This window comes from Ovis canadensis, chromosome 3, assembly GCF_042477335.2.
Source record: "Ovis canadensis isolate MfBH-ARS-UI-01 breed Bighorn chromosome 3, ARS-UI_OviCan_v2, whole genome shotgun sequence".
Classification (NCBI taxonomy): Eukaryota; Metazoa; Chordata; class Mammalia; order Artiodactyla; family Bovidae; genus Ovis; species Ovis canadensis.
The window spans coordinates 213730674-213751170 of NC_091247.1; the positions used below are offsets into that span (position 1 = coordinate 213730674).

General features: G+C 43.4%; 1 pseudogene; it reads left to right on the forward strand.

Annotated features, from left to right (window-relative positions):
• Positions 1-2320: 2320 nt before the first annotated feature.
• The window catches only part of LOC138437846 (antigen WC1.1-like), a 71371-nt pseudogene continuing 53194 nt past the window's right edge, over positions 2321-20497 (forward strand).

Here is a 20497-nt window from a genome sequence, read left to right on the forward strand (position 1 = left end):
CTGTTAAAGGTCCAGATATAGAAGGAGGTGGGGTCAGGTACAGTCATGGGGCTTGAGAGTGAGAGGACCAGATGACAAGGAAGTGATTCTTGCATCAGTGATGGGTAAATATTAGCCTATTTAGAGGAAGAAAAGCATGTGTTCAACTGTCTTTTCTCCAAAGTCTCAATAGGAAGGACAGGCATGGCGGGACAGAGAAGTTGTGTCTGCTGCCTGGGATGAGGGGTCCTTCTGGTGGGGGATGTGGCAGGGCTGTGGACTAACCTGCAGCTGCCCTCAGTGTTAGCCCTACTGAGACCTTAAGGGGGGCTGTGGGTGGCTCTTGAAGCCATCTCTGAGCTCCAGTGGGGACTCTGGGGCCTGTATGTCACAGATGCTTCCTTCCACATCTGTGCTGAAAAGACGGAGTCAGGGTGAGGGGGCCTCAGGGTGGGCTTGCGTGGACCACAGGGCTGCATCATGGGAATCTTGAGCCTGAGGGGGCATGAGGAAAGGGGGCAACACATTAGTGACCTTGAATTTCGATGGGGGAGCTCTGTCTTGTATCCCTTATGGCCCTTCTCAGTCTCTCTATTCATCCCTGGGGTACCTTCTGGGGGAGCATCTGGGAGCTTCTCTGATGAGTGGAAACAGAACAAGGCAGCAATGGCTACACTGGACATCATCCTTTCTGCTTGGATCTGTCCCCTCAACCCACCTGGGATTCCATTCTTGCCTCCACCTTTCTTCTTAAATGCAGAACAGAGGAGGTGGGTTCATCGGTGGTTTCAGGCAGCATGAACCCCTTTCTCTTCCCTGTTTCACTTACCGCTTCTTTGCCCTGCACATTCAGCTATCGTGTAGCAGACTTTCTATTTCCCCATCTCTCTGGAGCTGTTCCCTTAAATTATATTTTGCGTCTTCTTTAGTTATGGTTTTATAATACGAATGTATCCTGATTCTTATCAAACCATACTCTCAGCATATAAAGGGGGCACGTGAGGTTTAGAAATCTTTAGTCTTTCTAAAGTAGAATTTTCGTGTTTTCGTTGTTTAGTCACTTAGTTGCGCCCAACTCATTTCGACACGGTGGACTGTGGCTGGCCAGGCCATTCTGTCCGTGGAATTCTCCAGGCAAGAATACTGGAGTGGGTTGCCATTTCCTTCTCCAGGGGATCTTCCCGACCCAGGGATTGAATCTACGTCTCTTGCTATGTGGGCGGATTCTTTCCTGCTGAGCCATCAGTGAAGCCCCATGTTTTCTTCTAGAGATCCCTGCTCCTATTTTGGTGGGCTACAGTTGAATGATGACTCCTACTTTCTCTTTGTTTCCTTTAATAGCAATCTCTTTCTCTCTGTCAGCATCATTTAGTGACTAGCTGAAAGAGATACTTCACATAAATGAAATGCAATAAAGGGAAAGGGATTTAACCCGTCTGAATGTCCCTATAGGGAACCCACCTGCCAATGCAGGAGAAGCAGATTCGATCCTTGAGTAAGAAAGATCCCTTTAGAAGGAAATGGCAACCCCCTCCAGTATTCTTGCCTGGGAAATCCACTGGACAGAGGAGGCTGGCGATCTACAGTCCATGGGTTGCAAAGAGTCAGACACGACTCAGCATGCAGGCATTTGCTCCAGGACCCAGTCTCCAGATCACTCTGAGAAGGGGGAAAACCCTGCAATCTCATCCCCCCAACTTGATGGGTCTCACTTCATGCCTTCACAGTCACCTGTGAATTCCTGTACTCCTGGTCCTCATTTTCTGCTGACCTGATAAATACACTCATATTTCAAGGTGTGCTTCTCAAAAACATATATATGCATATATACACCTACCTATGCACATATTGATTTTCAATTTATAATAATTCACTGAACTGATAATTTATGCTTTGGGCACTTTTTTGTATGTATGTTATACATCAAATTAAAAGCTAAAAAACTAAAAACTAAAGAAAAAAAATACTTCTTGTAGTTCTCTGCTTCCACCCTGAGCTCAGTATGGGGGAAGATCAACACTTGATTCTACAAAAGTTATTCTGCACAGGTCAACAGACTCCACACCAAGATCCTGTGAGATCTCACAGTCTTCAGATATTGACCAGGGTGATCAGGGGAGAGAAAGACACTCATGATTTCTGATGAACCGTTTCTACCCTAGTCCCAGCAGTGGGACCCAGCTCTTAGGACTACGGAAGCAGGAGGTCAAGGACCGTGTTGCTCATATAAGGAGATGTGGAAGATTCAGAAGCTCATTGGTGTCTGAGCTTCAGAAAGTGGCAGATGCAGCCTCTGATAGTGCCTGAAATGGTGAGAGGTGTCGCTATTGGCTCTCAGGAGGGAGGGTGTAAGGGGTGGTCTATATAGACCCCGGTTGGCACCCTGACACTCCTCACAGGCTGATCCTGCAGCTGGGACTGTGACCTTGAGGACGTGGGGTCAGGATGGCTCTGGGCAGACGCCTCTCCCTGCGGGGACTCTGTGTCCTCCTCCTCAGCACCATGGTGGGTGGTCAAGGTAAGAGCTGCCCCTCTGTCCTGGGTCCACAGCAGGCAGGTGTCTGGAGTTCTGGAGCTGAGCCTCAGTGTTTCTGACCAAAAAAGAACCATGCTGATGTGAATACTGGTCCCTCTCCTATGGGGGGTCCATTGGTCATAGCGGCAGATTTTACAGAGCAGTGAAGTTTTGTCTGGACCGAGCTGGGTCAGCCTGAGTCCCTCCACTGTCTCCCTTGTTCTCAGGGAGCTTCTAGGAGTCCCAGCGGCCCCCAGTGTGTCCAGCGACTGAGCTCAGCTGGGACTCTGGGCTGTTCCCACACTCTCCACGTGCCTGGTGTGCAAGCACTGCCCCTGGGTCCCCGTGTTTCCTGTGTCTTCGCTCCTGTAGGCTCTGTGATTTTGTGTGTATATGTGTGTGTATGTGCGCAGGTGAGTAGTGTGTGAGGGTGTGTGTGTGTGAGGGTGTATGTGTGTGTGAAGAGTGTATGTGTTTGTGGAGTGTGTGAGGAGTGTGCAAGTGATGTATTAAGGTGTGTGAGGAGTATGTGCAGATGAGTGTGGGTGAGTGAGGCTGAGTGAGGAGTGTGTGAGGAGTGTGTGAGGGTGTGTGAGGCTGTGTGTGTGTGGGGGGGAGTGTGTGAGCCTGTGTGTGTGGGGGGGGAGTGTGTGAGCCTGTGTGTGTGTGTGAGGGGAGGTGGAGCCTGTCTGAGTGAGAGGAACCGAGCTGCTGAGCAGGGACTGATTCCGTTGGTCTGTGAAGCACACAGGGTGTCCACAGGGCTGGGTGTCACGGCCGCTGCATGTAACTGGATCAGAGATAATCGTGCACCTGCCTGCCTCTCTCTGGCTCCTCTCCCCCATCTCTCGGGCTCCCCTCTGCTTGTTGCCATGTCTGCCTAGCACTGGGCTCTGTGAGAGGCTCTGCGGGCTGGCCTCACCTGTTCCCATCAGGTGTCCATTAGGGAGCAGAGAAGCCCGCATCCAGGAGAGGGGACTTCTTGTCTGTTCAGTTCAGTTCAGTTCAGTTCAGTCTCTCATTGGTGTCTGACTCTGTGATCCCATGGACCGCAGGACACTAGGCCTCCCTGTCCATCACCAACTCCCAGAGTCTACCCAGAGTCATGTCCATTGAGTCAGTGACGCCATCCAACCATCTCATCCTCTGTCGTCCCCTTCTCCTCCCATCTTCTCTCTTTCCCAGCTTCAGGGTCTTTTCTGACATTTCAGCTCTTCACAGCAGGTGGCCAAAGTATTGGAGTTTCAGCTTCCACATCGGTCCTTCCAATGAATGAATTATCCCTCTATAAAAATCAGTTGTCGTGCAGCCCCACGTGTATAAGTTCCCAAGTCCCTGCCCTCGTCTCTGTGATGTTTCCTGATGTGCTGGGGGCCTGGGACGGTCCTTTGTCCTCCCAGGATCTGCTGTGACTCTGTAGGGAGCCCTTTCTCCATGCCCTCTCCTGTCCCTTCCTGGAGCTGCTTTCCCCTGAGTGAGGGTGGAGTGTGTCACCAATCCTTCCTCATGGTCTGCAGGGTTTCTGTGGATATATCCGCGGATCTCCTTATGGGAGTCCTCTTGGGTGACAGAATTCTTTTCTACTCTTTAGACTTTTAGAATTTTCCCTTTATTTTTGGACTTGAACACTTTACTCTGTAGGTCTTGAACAAGGTTGTTTTGGATTGAAATTATGGGGTGACTTATTAACTTCTTGAACTTAGATGTCCAGATCTTTCCCTAGGTTTGGAAATTCGCAGCCTGTCTTTCTGTTTTGATTATTTACTTTTGGCTGTGCTGGGTCTCCTTGCTGCCCGCGGGCTTTCTCTAGCTGTGGTGAGCAGGGGCCGCTCCTCGCTGCAGTGCACAGGCTTCTCACTGCAGGGGCTTCTCTTGGTGCAGAGCACAGGCTCTGAGTACACACGGGTCAGCAGCTGGGGCACGCTGGCGTAGCTGCTCTGTGGATTGTGGCATCTCCTGGACCAGGGATTGAACCCATGTTCCCTACATTGGCAGGTGGATTCTTAACCACTACACCACCAGGGAAGTTCTCAGCCCTTAATTCTTTTCTCCTTCACTTCTTCTGCTCTGACTCCAGTCCGTACATTGTTTCTCTTTATGGTGTCCACTGGCTTTCTATATTCCTTTCATTCTCTTTTGGCTCCTCTATTTGGATGCTTTCAACTAATCTTTCTTCTAACACATTGATTCTTTTGTCTTTTTCTTTCCCTTGGTCAAGTCTGTTGTTGAGTCTCTGTGTTGAATTCTTCAGTTTACTCATTGTATTGTGCATGTTAAGTTGCTTCAGTCATGTCTGACTCTTTGTGACCCCATGGACTGTAGCCCACCAGGCTCCTCTGTCCACAGGATTCTCCAGGCAAGAATACTGAAGTGGGTTGCCATGCACTCCTCCAGGGGATCTTCCAGACCCAGAAATTGAACCCGAGTCTCTTACATTTCCTGCACTTGCAGACAGGTTCTTTACCACTAGCGCCACCTGGGAAGCCCATTCATTTATTATTCAGCTTCAAAATATCTGGTTGAAGAATTGAAGAAGTGAAAGTCACTCAGTCATGTTTGACTCTTTGCACACAGTCCATGGAATTCTCCTGCCTTACTGGAGTGGGTAGTCTTTCCCTTCTCCAGGGGGTGTTCCCAACCCAAGGATCAAACACAGGTCTCCAGCATTGCAGACTGATTCTTTACCAGCTGAGCCACAAGAGAAGACCAAGAGAAGACTGGAGTGGGGACCCTATTCCTTCTCCAGCAGATATTCCTATTGCAGGAATTGAACCGGGGTCTCCTGCATTGCAGGTGGATTCTTTACCAACTGAGCTATCAGAGAATAGCAAAACATCTGGTTAGTTCTTTTTTTCAAGAAATCGAGTCTTCTGATGCTGGGACAGATTGAAGGTGGGAGGAGAAGGGGATGATAGACGATGAGATGCTTGCATGGCATCACTGACTGAATGGATATGAGTCTGAGTAAACTCCAGGAGTTGGTGATGGACAGGGAGGCCGGGTGTACTGTAGTCCAAGGGGTCTCAAAGAATCAGACACGCTTGAGTGACTGAACTGAACTGAACACTGGTAATGTCTCCATCTATGATGTTCCTACTAACGAACTCCTTTTTATATTCAGAAACCAGAGTCATCTTATGACTTAATCACTAAAGTGACATCTGATCACTTTCGTCAAATTCCATTTGTTAGATGCGTGTTACAGGTACATTGGAGTGTGGAATTACACAAAGACGTGAACACCAGATGGCAGGAATAACCAGGGCATTTTAGGGCCTGTTACCCAGCCCTCTGTTCCTGAGCTGGATGAGATGCTTCCTATGGACAGGGAAAGAGAGGGAGGATTCCTCCCTGGTTCCCGGTCCATGAGCTGCAACTGAGATGGAGATGCTGGGCCCTAGTAGCCTTGGGCACATCTACAGGGAGGGCAGCATCCAAAGTCTCTGAAGGCCTGTCCTCGATGGTGTCCCTGGAGCTGGTTCTACAGGCTCCTGAGAAATACTTGGTGCCTCCCTTCCTGCTCCGTGTTCAGTGATGGCACACTGGGGGCTTAAAGTTGGCCACGCTGGGAATGTTTATACCACAGAGGTCAGGAAATACTATATCCCATGCACTGTTTTGCTCCCCAGAGAGCTAATGTTTTAAATATTGTACCACTCTAAGTCTCCTAAAATCTTTCCTGTCGTGTGTCTCTTTTGCAGTACTGGAGCTGAGACTGAAAGATGGAGCCCACCGCTGTGAGGGGAGAGTGGAAGTGAAGCACCAGGGAGAATGGGGCACAGTGGTTGACGGCAGCTGGAGTTTGAAGGATGCATCTGTAGCGTGCAGACAGCTGGGGTGTGGAGCTGCTGTTCGTATTCCTCAAAAGGCTTATTTTGGGCCAGGACTTGGCCCCATTTGGCTTTCATATACTTCATGTGAAGGGACAGAGTCAACTGTCAGTGACTGTAGGCATTCTAATATTAAAGACTATCGTAATGATAGCTATACCCATGATTGGGATGCTGGAGTAGTCTGCTCAGGTAAGTCCTGTCTGGTCTGTGTGGGGATCTCTAGCAGGAAAAGCCTCTGTCTTATCACAGGAATGACTCAAGATTACGGATAGAGCCTTTAGAACATGCTTGGGTGAAGGGTCTTTGTGTTCTGTTGTAGGAGGCCGAGGTGAGGTCAAAAGTTTCATACAGATTCAGCTTCTGGGTTCGACCTCTGTGACACAGTCTCAGCATGGTAATTGTTCTGTTTTCTTTGACATAATGGTCAGTAGGATGTGGATGTGGCTACATTGTTGGCGGGGGCAGGGGCTGTCATAGGAGAGTTGTAGGCAACAAGGTTTATTATCCTCATTGGTCCTAAAAGTCAGAGTTATCACACTCCATCAGGTTGGTATGTGGGTGATGTGCCAATAGAACAGGATCAACCAAGCAATGGACCTCATAAGGGCATGTGAAGACCCATGCACAAGTGAAAATACCCAAAGTCATGGTGCAGTTACACAGGAAAAGGTGTGAGAGAAACTCAGTGGTGCATTTAAATGTCCCTAGGTCACAGTCAGAGGAGGCCAGAAGCGGGACTCGTGGCAGGGAAAATCTCATCACACTGGTGTACCTGATGAATCGTGTGGGGAGCTCACACCATATTTGCAGGGATGTTGAGGGAGCAGGAAAATGCACTCTTGAGGTTTACAACACAGCAGCTGAAGCACATCACGTATAAGAGGCAGTGAAGCTAGGAGTTCATGGGGTTCTCAAGGCAAGTATACAGAGGTGGTTTGCCTTTCCTTCTCCCGTAGACCATGTCTTGTCAGAACTCTCCACTAAGACCCGTCTGTCTTGGGTGGCCCTACATGGCATGGCTCATAGTTTCATTGAGTTAGACAAGGCTGTGGTCCATGAACTGAGAACTTCCAAATGTTCAAGCTGGATTTAGAAAGAACAGAGGAACCAGAGGTCAAATTGCCAACATCCGTTCGATCACTGAAAATGCAACAGAGTTCCAGAAAAACATCTACTTCTACTTTATTGACTATGCCAAAGCCTTTAACTGTGTGGATCACAACAAACTGGAAACTTCTTCAAGAGATGGGAATACCAGACCATCTGACCTTCATCCTGAGAAATCTGTATGTAGGTCAAGAAGCAACAGTTAGAACTGGACATGGAACAAAAGACTGGTTCCAAATCAGGGAAGGAGTACATCAAGGCTGTATATTGTCACCCTGCTTATTTAACTTCTATCAGTGGCACCCCACTCCAGTACTCCTGCCTGGAAAATCCCATGGATGGAGGAGCCTGGAAGGCTGCAGTCCATGGGTTCACTGAGGGTCGGACACGACTGAGTAACTTCACTTTCACATTTCACTTTCATGCATTGGAGAAGGAAATGGCAACCCACCTCAGTGTTCTTGCCTGGAGTATCCCAGGGACGGGGGAGCCTGGTGGGCTGCTGTCTATGGGGTCACACAGAGTTGGACACGACTGAAGTGATTTAGCAGCAGTAGCAGCAACATGCAGAGTACATCTTGAGAAATGTTGGACTGGATGAAGCACAAGCTAGAATCAAGATTGTAGGGAGAAATATCAATAACCTCAGATGCAGATTAAATCACACTTATGGCCGAAAGATGCTTACTCATTGGAAGAAAAGTTATGAGCAACCTAGACAGCATATTAAAAAGGAGAGATATTACTTTGCCAACTAAGGTCCGTCTAGTCAAGGCTATGGTTTTTCCTGTGGTCATGTATGGATGTCAGGGTTGGACTGTTAAGAAGGCTGAGCACTGAAGAATTGATGCTTTTGAAGTGTGGTGTTGGAGAAGACTCTTGAGAGTCCCTTGGACTTCAAGGAGATCCAACCAGTCCATTCTGAAGGAGATCAACCCTGGGATTTCTTTGGAAGGAATGATGCTAAAGCTGAAAGTCCAGTACTTTGGCCACCTCATGGGAAGAGTTGTCTTATTGGAAAAGACTCTGATGCTGGAAGGGATTGGGGACAGGAGGAGAAGGGGACGACAGAGGATGAGATGGCTGGATGGCATCACTGACTCGATGGATGCGAGTCTGAATGAACTCCGGGAGTTGGTGATGGATAGGGAGGCCTGGCGTGCTGTGATTCATGGGGTCACAGAGTCGGACACGACTGAGCAACTGAACTGAACTGAACTGAACTAATATTTAAACCCTGAATGTGGTTTGTACTCCCTAACTACCATTGCTCTAACTTAGACTCTCACATTTTTATCAATGGTTCCAGTTTCCTTCTATTTCTCTCTTTTTTTTAAAATATAAATTTATTTATTTTAATTGGAGGTTAATTACTTTACAATATTGTATTGGTTTTGCCATACATCAACATGAATCCGCCACAGGTATACACATGTTTCTCTTTTTGTCACTAGTTTCCTCCCCCGGTCTGTCTTTTTTGTATTTTCAGACATATTTTAATGATGTGAAGATAAGTCAAAGTGGTGGTGATGTAGCAGGAATAAGATTAGCATAGCATGTGTTTTCATTATCTTAATCAGAATTCTTGGAGTTTCTTCTGCTCAACCTTAGGAGTCAGGTATGGAAGAGAAATTTCCGCCTCAGTAGTGGATTGCTGGAAGTGAAGTACCATGTTTAGGAGAAATCTAGAGTGGAAACAATGACCAGAGGAGAATGTAGAGAAGCTTGTTTGAAATAAGGAGGAGATTTCATGGAGTTCAGGTGGAAGGTCTGGGAGGAATTACACAAATTGTGAAGGACTGTGGTGCAAGTGTTCCAGGTTGCTTCCGCCCTGTCCTACTCTTTGTGACCCCATGGACCCCATGGATTCTCCAGGCATGAATATCAGAGTGGGTTGCCATTTGTTTCTCTAGGGGATCTTCGTCACCCAGGGATCAAACCTGGGTCTCCCACACTGCAGGCAGAGTCTTGATTATCTTCTGAGCCACCAGGACTACAGTACTGAAGTGCGAAATGGTGAGGGGATGAAGATGCAAGGATTGCAGGAGGAGAGGGTTGGAAAGATGCAGGTCAGCTCATACATTCACCACAGCCTCTGTGTTACACTTCCTTCCTGCCCCCATTCCTTCCCTCCCTCTCTTCCTTTATCTTGCTGTGGGAGTCATTTCTGAGTTCTGTGGAAGTGTTAGCATTTGGAGGTTGCAGTTTTCTTAGTGGATTCTGTTTATCTAATAAATATAAGATTACTCATATTTTTCTCTTTTTTTGTATCAGATTTTGGTGAGTTGTATTTCACAAGTAATTTGTCTTCAAGGACTTGGTCCATTTTACAAAAAGTTTTTCAAATTAGAGTAACACCGTTTCATATCTTACATCTTTAGATGTTGGCAAGATCTAAGTAGCACTGGTTCATATCTCGTATCTATAGATGTTGGGAAGATCTATAATGATATTCCTCCTTTTGTTACTGGTTTTGTTAATTTGTGTTCCCTCTTTTTTCTTAATTGGTTTCCTAGAAGATTATCCGTGTTAATGTTCTTTTTAAGAGAATCACTAGAGCTTCCCCTGTGGCTCAGTGGGTAAAGCATCTGCCTCCAATGCGGGAGACCTGGGTTCAATCCCTGGGTCAGGAAGATCTCCTGGAGAAGGAAATGGCAACCCACTCCAGTACTCTTGCCTGGAAAATCCCATGGACTGAGAAGCCTGGTAGGCTACAGTCAATGGGGTTGCAAAGAGTTGGACACGACTGAGCAACTTTCCCTTCGCTAAGAGAATCACTAATGGACTGTATTGATTTTCTTGATGGTGTATTTGCTTTCTTCTTAATTGATTTCTATGCTCAGTTTTCATTCCTCTTTTTCAGTTATGACTGTGGTTGCTTTTGTAGATTCTTGAGGTGGAGTCTTGGATCATTTCCTTCTTTTTCTATTTTTATTCTAATGTAATCATCAAGGAAGCATCAAGGTTCTAAATTTTCCTCTAAGCATCACTTTATTTTTAACCCACCAGTTTCAATACTATATAATTTCTTTTGTATTTTATTAGCATAAAATGTTTCTTTTTCTCTGAATTCTTTGTCTTATATTGTGACTTTATATGATATTAATTTAGATATCACATACAGTTTTCTCTGATTTGTGTTTGCATGGTATGTAATTTTTACCTCTTTAGTATGTTTCTGTGTTTATATTTAAACAGATATAAGTTTGTAGACAGTATATTGTTTTGTCTTATTTTATCTGGTCTGATTATCTTGTTTTTTATTTGGAGTACTTAAATTATTCACATTTAAAAGAGTTCCAGAAAAACATTTATTTCTGCTTTATTGACTATGCCAAAGCCTTTGACTGTGTGGATCACAATAAACTGTAGAAAATTCTTCAAGAGATGGGAATACCAGACCACCTACCTGCCTCTTGGGAAATCTGTATGAAGGCCAGGAAGCAACAGTTAGAACCGGAACAACAGACTGGTTCCAAATAGGAAAAGGAGTACGTCAAGGCTGTATATTGTCACCCTGCTTATTTAACTTATATACAAAGTGCATCATGAGAAATGCTGGGCTGGATGAAGCACAAGCTGGAATCAAGATTGCCAGGAGAAATATCAATAACCTCAGATATGCAGATAACACCACCCTTATGGCAGAAAGTGAAGAGGAACTAAAGAGCCTCTTGATGAAAGTGAAAGAGGAGAGTGAAAAAGTTGTCTTAAAGCTCAACATTCAGAAAATGAAGATCATGGCATCCAGTCACATCACTCCATGGGAAATAGAGTGAGAAACAGTGGAAACAGTGTCAGACTTTATTTCTTTGGGCTCCAAAATCACTGTAGATGGTGATTGCAGCCATGAAATTAAAAGACACTTACTCCTTGGAAGAAAAGTTATGAGCAACCTAGATAGCATATTCAAAAGCAGAGACATTACTTTGCCGACTAAGGTCCATCTAGTCAAGGCTATGGTTTTTCCTGTGGTCACGTATGGATGTGAGAGTTGGACTGTGAAGAAGGCTGAGCACCGAAGAATTGATGCTTTTGAACTGTGGTGTTGGAGAAGACTTTGAGAGTCCCTTGGACTTCAAGGAGATCCAACCAGTCCATTCTGAAGGAGATCAACCCTGGGATTTCCTTGGAAGGAATGATGCTAAAGCTGAAACTCCAGTCCTTTGCCACCTCATGTGAAGAGTTGTCTCATTGGAAAAGACTTTGATGCTGGGAGGGGTTTGGGGCAGGAAAAGAAGGGGACAACAGAGGATGAGATGGCTGGATGGCATCACTGACATGATGGACATGAGTCTGAGTGAACTTCAGGAGTTGGTGATGGACAGGGAGGCCTGGTGTGCTGTGATTCATGGGGTCACAAAGAGTCAGACACGACTGAGTGACTGAACTGAACTGAATGTAATTATTGACATAATTGGGTTTAAGTGTACTTGCCTGCTATTTGTCAGAGAAGGCAATGGCAACCCACTCCAATACTCTTGCCTGGAAAATCCCATGGATGGAGGAGCCTGGTAGGCTGTAGTCCATGGGTAGCTAAGAGTCAGACACCACTGAGCAAATTCACTTTCACTTTTCACTTTTATGCATTGGAGAAGGAAATGGCAACCCACTCCAGTGTTCTTGCCTTGAGAATTCCAGGGACGGGGGAGCCTGGTGGGCTCCTGTCTATGGGGTCGCACAGATTCAGACATGACTGAGGTGACTTAGCAGCAGTAGCAGCAGTAGCTGCTATATGTTATATCTTTGTTCTTATTTTAATCTTTGAGTATATTTTACCATTTTAATGTAAATACTGTATTGGTTTATTAATGGCGTCAGTTTTTTAGGTGATTATAATGTCTAATTTTTTTTTAATTTTTTGAGTAATTTTATTTTTTGCTGGCTGGGTCTTCACTGCTGCATGGGCTTTTCCCTAGTTGCAGTGATCAGAGGCTCCCCTCTAGCTGCAGCATGAGGTTCTCATTGCGGTGGCCTCTCTTGCTATAGAGCACAGGCTCTATGGGGCACAAGCTTCAGTAGTCGTGGCTCCTGGGCTCTGGATCACAGGCTCACTAGTTGTGGTGCACGGGCTTAGTGGCTCTGTGGTATGTGGGATTTTCCTAGACCACGGATTGAACTCACGTCTCCTGCACTGTCAGGTGGAGTCTTCACCACTGACCCACTGGGAAAGCCCAGTGTTGAATTATTAATCTTCAATTACATTTACCTTGAAATATGATGTCACTACATGCAATGTCAGTCACTATACTTTTTTTCCACTTCCCTGTTCTTGTCTTGGGTGCCATCATTGTCATACATTCTATTTATCAATTTATTATGAATCTTATAGTTTGCTGCTAATATTTTTGCCTTAAATCTTCTAATAGAGAATCAACATTTAGCACAGTCTATAGCTTTGAGAGAATCCATGTTTTCATCTGCCGTCATCTCCCTTTAGCTTGAAGAACTTTCTGAGGCAGTTTTGTGTAGTGTGTGTCTGGTGGCCTCCAATTCTATCATCTCTCATTTACTTGAAATCATTTTAATTTTCATTCAGTTTTGAAAAGTATTTTCTTGTGATTCAATTTTAGGGTAACAAATGCCCAGTCCCAATACTTTAAATATGTTCTTACATTGTCATCTGACTTTCATTGCCTCCAACAAAAAGTCAGTAAATAATACTTATCCTCTTGTTCCCTCTTCCCTGGCTGCTCTTAACATATTTTTGTTTGTTTGTTTACCAATGAATTTCAGTAAACACATTGTCAAGTTTTCTGAGAATGGTTTCATTATCTTGTTTGGGGTTTGTTTAGCTTTTTGGATCCATGGGTTCACAGTTTTCAACAACTTTGGGAAAATGTCATTTATCACTTCTTAATATTTTTCTACACATCCCTTATTCTGAATCTCCAAATACACATATTTTATATATTTTTATATTATTCCACATGCCATTGGGTTTCCATTCATATTTTTCTGCCGTTTTACTCTCTTTGGTTTAATTTAGTTAGTTTCTACTGCTGTGTTTTACTTCCCAATTCTTTTATTCTGGAATGTCTAGTCTCTTGTGTAATTAATCCAAATAATTGTTCATTCCAATACTATATTTTTCAGTTTCAGAAGTCTCATTTCTTTATTTTTCTTAGTTTTTCTCCCTGTTTATTTTTATGCTTCATTAAGCATATTGATATTAGGGGTTTAAGGAGCTCTTCAGCCAATTCAAACATTTCTGTAATTTCTGAACCTGCTTTAAATGAATTGTTTTTAAAGAATGTGTTATGGGTTACATTTCTCTCTTTTAGAAATTCTAATAATTTTTTGGTTGGATGTTGGGCATCATTAAGCAGTCCTTTACCAGGAAGAACTTCAGAAGTAAATAATCAGAACACACCCAGAAATGAGGGAATTGTCCTTGATGAACTAAATAAAGTTGTTTCATTGGGTTATCTTCATTCAGTTCAAAATGTGTTCCTTTGATGACCAAATGATGAACTTTAATTTTGATTTTCCTCCTTTAGTTTCAAAACTTCCTTGATCCCACCTTGCATGCCATATGCCCCACCTACACCCTACTTCTTCAGCAGTAGCTACCCTTTCTGATTTTCTTTTCTATCCATCTGTATCTTTTAAAATGGCGTTTGCTTGTCTGAAGTGGGAGGAATAAGAAAGGATAGCAGTTTAGGTGGTAGATGGGAGGAGCAGAGGGTGATGTAGTATGCTAACAACCTATTCAACGAGTGTTTCCCACAAATATTTGCATATTTTTCCATACTGAGGCTTTTTCAACTTGGAACTCTCCAAATTATGGCTTGTTTGCTCATTTCCTCCTCCTTCTCCTTCTTCTTCTTCCTTCCTTTTGGCAACATGACATCTTCTTTTAGAACTGTAAAACATCCATGAAAGAAATTAAAGACAATATGATCAATGGAAAGTCATTCTGTGTTTCTGGCCTGAAAGAATTAGTATTGTTAAAATGCCTGTACTTCTCAAAGTGATCTATAGACTTAATGCAATTCCTATCTAAATATCATTCTTTATAGAAATAGGAAAACAATCTTAAAATATGAGTGTGTGGTTTAATTTTTATATATTCATGAATTCCTGTTTTCTGATCATTATTGAATTTTAGTTCCATTCCATTATGGTCATGTAAGACACTTGGAATTATTTTAATATTTTTGAATTTGTTAAAGCTTATTTGTAACCTAGTCTGGACACTATTCCATGTGTGCTTCAGAGGAATGCATTTTTTTTGTGTGTGTGGTTAGAATTAGTACAATGATAGAGTTAAAATCCATTATTATCAGCCCTTAGCATTTTCTATGAGTCCTGTTTGAGAAGAAAACCCTTTAGTAGGAGGCGATGTGGAAACTCAGCTATCTGGTAAACTCCCACTGAGAACACACTCTCCCCCAGATTCTTTGACAAGTCCTAGGTTTCAAGAGAGATGGCTGGAACGAACTCTCTATGACTCTCTGAGTTTTCTTCACTCATTTTCCTTCCCACTGAGGTCACTGAAGGAATTCATGGAATTTTTTGGCATCAAAAAATATCAGAAAGACAAGACGTGATGACATAAATGTGAATTAGTGACTGTGTCCATATTTCTTCTCTGGAGCTGTCACCCATCTACAGGTTGGCATCCCCTCATGGATCCAGCCTCAGGACTTTCCTTAACCTAAGTCACTTGAGGACTAGCTTCTGGGAGAGAAAACTGGTCAGAATATTAGCCTCACAAGTCCCATGAAAGCTTTCTAAGCTTGTCTGGATGCTAGGTCTCTCATCTCATAGCCCATGTTCCTCTGGGTGGCTTCTGGTCTGCATATCTCTATGCTCAAGTTTAACTGCCTGAATATTACACATTATCTTTGGATCTGTATGTAGGTCCTAGGCTGCTAAGTGAGAAATTCACTTCTCCAACCAATGCTAAAACACATGTTTCCAGTATTCAGCCATTCCAATGATCTGAATTGGGCTCTGTAGTTTCCAGGCTCCTAGACCAAGGAATTCACATTTCTAACCAGTCTCAAAGTGTATGTTCTTGGGATTCAGCCATTCCAAACCGACCTGGTAATCCTCCAGGATGTCTCTTCAGATCTGTCATGAAAATTCAATTATGACACTAACTGTCAAAGACTCTCTACATGCTCCACTCCTAAAATGAAAAACTTTCACTCCACTGCCTGCAACATGCAGTTTCCAGTTGCCAAGTCAGTACCATGAACACTGACTGGTTTTGTTGTTGTTTCCTCTTAGGATTTCTGCATCTGGCTGGAGGGGATGGACCCTGCTCAGGGCGAGTAGAAGTGTATTCTGGAGAAGCCTGGATCCCAGTATCTGATGGGAACTTCACACTCCCCACTGCCCAGGTCATCTGTGCAGAGCTGGGATGTGGCAAGGCTGTGTCTGTCCAGGGACATGAGCTCTTCAGAGAGTCCGATGGCCAGGTCTGGGCTGAAGAGTTCAGGTGTGAGGGGGAGGAGCCTGAGCTCTGGGTCTGCCCCAGAGTGCCCTGCCCAGGGGGCACTTGTCACCACAGTCGAGCTGCTGAGGTTGTCTGTTCAGGTGAGATGCAGGTCAGGCTTTTCACCTCTGTGAACACCCTGTTCAGGTGAGAAAGTCATGTGATTTTGCTGAAACTCTGTCTTCTTCTACCAGCATACTCAGAAGTCTGACTCATGACAAATGGCTCCTCTCAGTGTGAGGGGCAGGTGGAGATGAACATTTCTGGACGATGGAGAGCGCTTTGTGTCTCCCACTGGAGTCTGGCCAATGCCAATGTTGTCTGTCGACAGCTCGGCTGTGGAGCCACCATCTCCACCCCCAGAGGACCACACTTGGTGGAAGGAGGTGATCAGATCCTAACAGCCCAATTTCACTGTTTGGGGGCAGAGTCCTTCCTGTGGAGTTGTCCTGTGACTGCCCTGGGTGGCCCTGACTGTTCCCATGGCAACACAGCCTCTGTGATCTGCTCAGGTAAGAGAGAGGGAAGGGCTACTGGTACTCAGGACGGTCCTTGAGTGAAATGTCTCCAAGAGTAGAGTGAGGTTAAACAGGCTTCAAAGTCAGAGATTTATTTCATGGTGAAATATGGATCTTCTCATTGTTCATTCATTTTTCAGGTCAGGGCAAGAAGTGTGAAGGGGAATAGTATATTTTTAAGCAACATCATTGCTTACATGTAATCATAGAAAACAATGTAGGAGCAGTAAGTATAGACCTCAGTATGAACCCCAGCCCAGAGCAGCAAAGAGAATGTCCCCAGCACCACAGTCACTCTTGTCCCCAGTATCTGTGTCTTCCCTCCTCAACAAGGAAGAGTACTTACCGAACTTCTTCTGACATAGAGAGTTTTATCAATGTTTGAACTTTATGTAAAATGATGCTGTATGTTTCATCTTTTTTATCTAATTTCATAGACTCAATATTATGTTTGGGATTCACACATGATGTTGTATATTGTAGCACTTTATTTTTTTTATTACTGTAGAATATGCTTTGAATGATCACATGGCCATGTACTGATCCATTCTACTGACAGTATAGATCTGAGTTATTTCCAGTTCTTGACTATTACAAATATGATACTACAACTTACCATGACAATGTCTTTGGATGCAAATATGTGTTACTTATTTTCCATGTTTAACCCTTGGTCTTTTATTTTCATTTTCTTAATCAAAGGGTGTCCTTTGATGAACTCATCTCTTAATCTTATGTAAATATAGCTTACCAACATTTTTCTGTACATTTAATGCTCCTTATATTTTTTAAAAAAGAATTTTGCCTACTCAAAGATTGTAAAAACATTCTCTAAGAGTATCTTATGGAAATTTTATTATATTTCTCTTGCATATTATTGTGCATTCCTTCTGGGATTGATATCTGTGTAAGATAAGGGTCAGGGTTCATATGGACATCCAATTGATTCAGAATCTTTTTCTGAAAAGACTCTTCCCCACTGCAGTGCTGCCTTCATCATAAGCAAAAGGGCAATTATGTCTGTCTTATTTGAGACTCTCTATTCTGTTCCATGTTGTCATTTGTCTATCCTTGCACAAATACTGCATTTTCTTAATTATCATAACTTTGTAGTTGTCATTGTTCAATCGCTAAGTCATGTCTGACTCTTTGTGACCCCATGGACTACAGCACACCAGACTTCCCTGTCCTTCACAATCTCCCTGAATTTCAAACTTTGTAGTTAGTCTGAATGATTTTAATTTACAAGAGTTACTTTATATTAACTCCTCTAATATTGTTGCTTTTGTTACCAACTGTGCTGTTCATTCTTGGTTGCTTGTATTTTGCATGAATTTAGAAGTCAGCTTGTCATTTTCACCGAAAGAAAAGCTTAAGGGTATCATTGAGATTAGATTAAAAAATTTAAGAGTAGACATAGAAATTTGAGGATGATTGACATTGACAATGTTGAGTTTTCCAAATCATTGACATAATCCATCCCTCTGTTCGGTTAGATCCTGAATTTCAGAGAATTTGCCCATCTTCTACTAGGATTTATCCTAGGTATTTTATTTTTGATGTTATGAGTATTTTTGTGAAACTGTCCTGGCAATGAATTCTCTTTGACTTGTTTTCATCTTCTAATTCTTTCAGTTTTGATGTATGTTGAGACATAAAAATGTTGGGAAAACACTATAAAAATTCCTTTATGACCTTTACCTGGGTTAGTATCAATATTTCGGTTTAATCTGTGTGTGTGTGTGTCCTTCCTTCTCTGTTCCCCTTCTGCCCTGTTTCTTCCTAAATATGTAAATTCTTTCTGAATTCAGTTGAAGACATGACGTTCCTTTATCCTTAGACCAGTTCTGGGAATTTCCTTACAGAACCAGAGTTCAGTCAAGTCTTTAATGACTTCAGCTCCAGATGACAGCTAATTGCAGCACTGAAAGACCCCACTGAAAGACTGCCAAACTGAGTTTTTTGCTGATTAATGACCCAAAGTCATAAGCAAAATTAAGCACATATTTTTTTCTTCAGCTACTAAGTTTTAACTTTTCATATTGATCAAATTGCCAAAATCTGCTGGATCACAGAAAAAGCAAGAGAGTTCCAGAAAAACCTCGACTTCTGCTTCATTGACTCTGCCAAAGACTTTGACGTTGTGGATCACAACAATCTGTGGAAAATTCTTAAAGAAATGGAAATACTAGACCACCTATCTGCCTCCTGATAAATCTGTGTGAAGGTCAAGAAGCAACAGTTAGAACTGGACATGGAACAACAGACTGTTTCCAAATTGGGAAAGGAGTATGTCAAGACTGTATATAGTCACCCTGCTTATTTAACTTATATGCAGAGTACATCAGGTGAAATGCTGGGTTGGATGAAGCACAAGCTGGAATCAAGATTGTCAGGAGAAATATCAATAATCTCAGATATGCTGATGACACCACCCTTATGGCAGAAAGCGAACAGGAACCGAAGAGCCTCTTGATGAAAGTGAAAGAGGAGAGTGAAAATGCTGGCTTAAAACTCAACATTCAAAAAACAAAGGTCATGGTATCTGGTCCCATCATTTCATGGCAAATAGATGGGGAAGCAATGGAAACAGTGACAGACTATTTTCTTGGGCTCAAAAATCACTGCAGATGGTGACTGCAGCCATGAAATTAAACGATGCTTGCTCCTTGGAAGAAAAGCTATGACCAACCTAGACAGCATATTACAAAGCAGACACATTACTTTGCTGACAAAGGTCCATCTAGTCAAAGCTGTGATTTTTCCAGTAGTTATTTTGCCTGTAGAATCCCAGGGACGGCGGAACCTGGTGTGCTGCCGTCTATGGGGATGCACCGAGTCGGACACGACTGAAGTGACCTAGCAGCAGCAGCATGTATGGATGTAAGAGTTGAACCATAAAGAAAGTTGAGCACTGAAGAATTGATGCTTTTGAACTGTGGTGTTGAAGATTCTTGAGAGTCCCCTGGACTCCAAGGAGATCAAACCAGTGGATCCTAATGGAAATTAGTCTTGAATATTCATTGGAAAGACTGATACTGAAGCTGAATCTTCACTACTTTGGCCACCTGATGAGAAGAGCTGACTCATTGGAAAAGACCCTGATGCTGGGAAGATTGAGGGCAGGAGGAAAAGGGGATGACAGAGGATGAGATGGTTGGATGGCATCACTGACTTGATGGACATGAGTTTGAGCAAGCTCCAGAAATTGGTGATGAACAGGGAAGCTTCACAAGCTGCAGTTAATTGGGTCACAAAGAGTTGGACATGACTGAGGGACTGAACTGAAGTGAACCAAGTGTTTTGGAAAAACTGCCATACAACCATATAACCAGAACTCTTGCTGTGTGACCTGAATTAATTCAAGAATATCTTCTGATTTTGCATTTTGATGTTTCAACTTTATGCTGAGCTAATGTGTGGCTACACTTATTCTTTAATCTTAATTGCAGCTAACAAGTTTTTCAGCTCTAGAAGTATTTGTTTTTGGTATCATTTCTTTGCAAAGATACACATTTTTCAATTAATTCCATAAGCACTTTAACTGTGGCTGCATATATTCTCATCAGGTAACTCTAGCAGCCTAAAACCCTGAGAAATTCTTTCTAATGTTTCCTTTCTGTTTTTCATGAGATCTATTTTATATGTGTTTGTTTTAAAGATACACATTGAAGAAATTGTAGAAATCCTTCAGAAAGAATTTTGTTTTTCTTTTACTTAGGGATAGCTTTGGGCTTCCCTGGTGGCTCAGATGGTAAAAAATCCACCTGCAGTGCAGAAGACCTGGGTTTGATCCCTGGGTTGGGAAGATCCCCTGGAGGAGGGCTTGGCAACCCACTCCACTATTCTTGCCTGAAAAATCCTATGACAGAGGATACTGGTGGGCTATAGTCCAAGGGGTTACAAAGAGTTGGACATGACTGAGCGACTAAGCACAGCACAGGGATAAATTTAGGGGTACAACTTACTTAACTCATTCTTACAGCAAACACTTGGGTTAAAACAGAAACTGTGGTACTGTCAGAAGCAGAACTCTCCAGGGAGAAGGTCAACACTAAGAGTATGATAACTTTACTGCTGGGTCACAGCTCTCACTTTA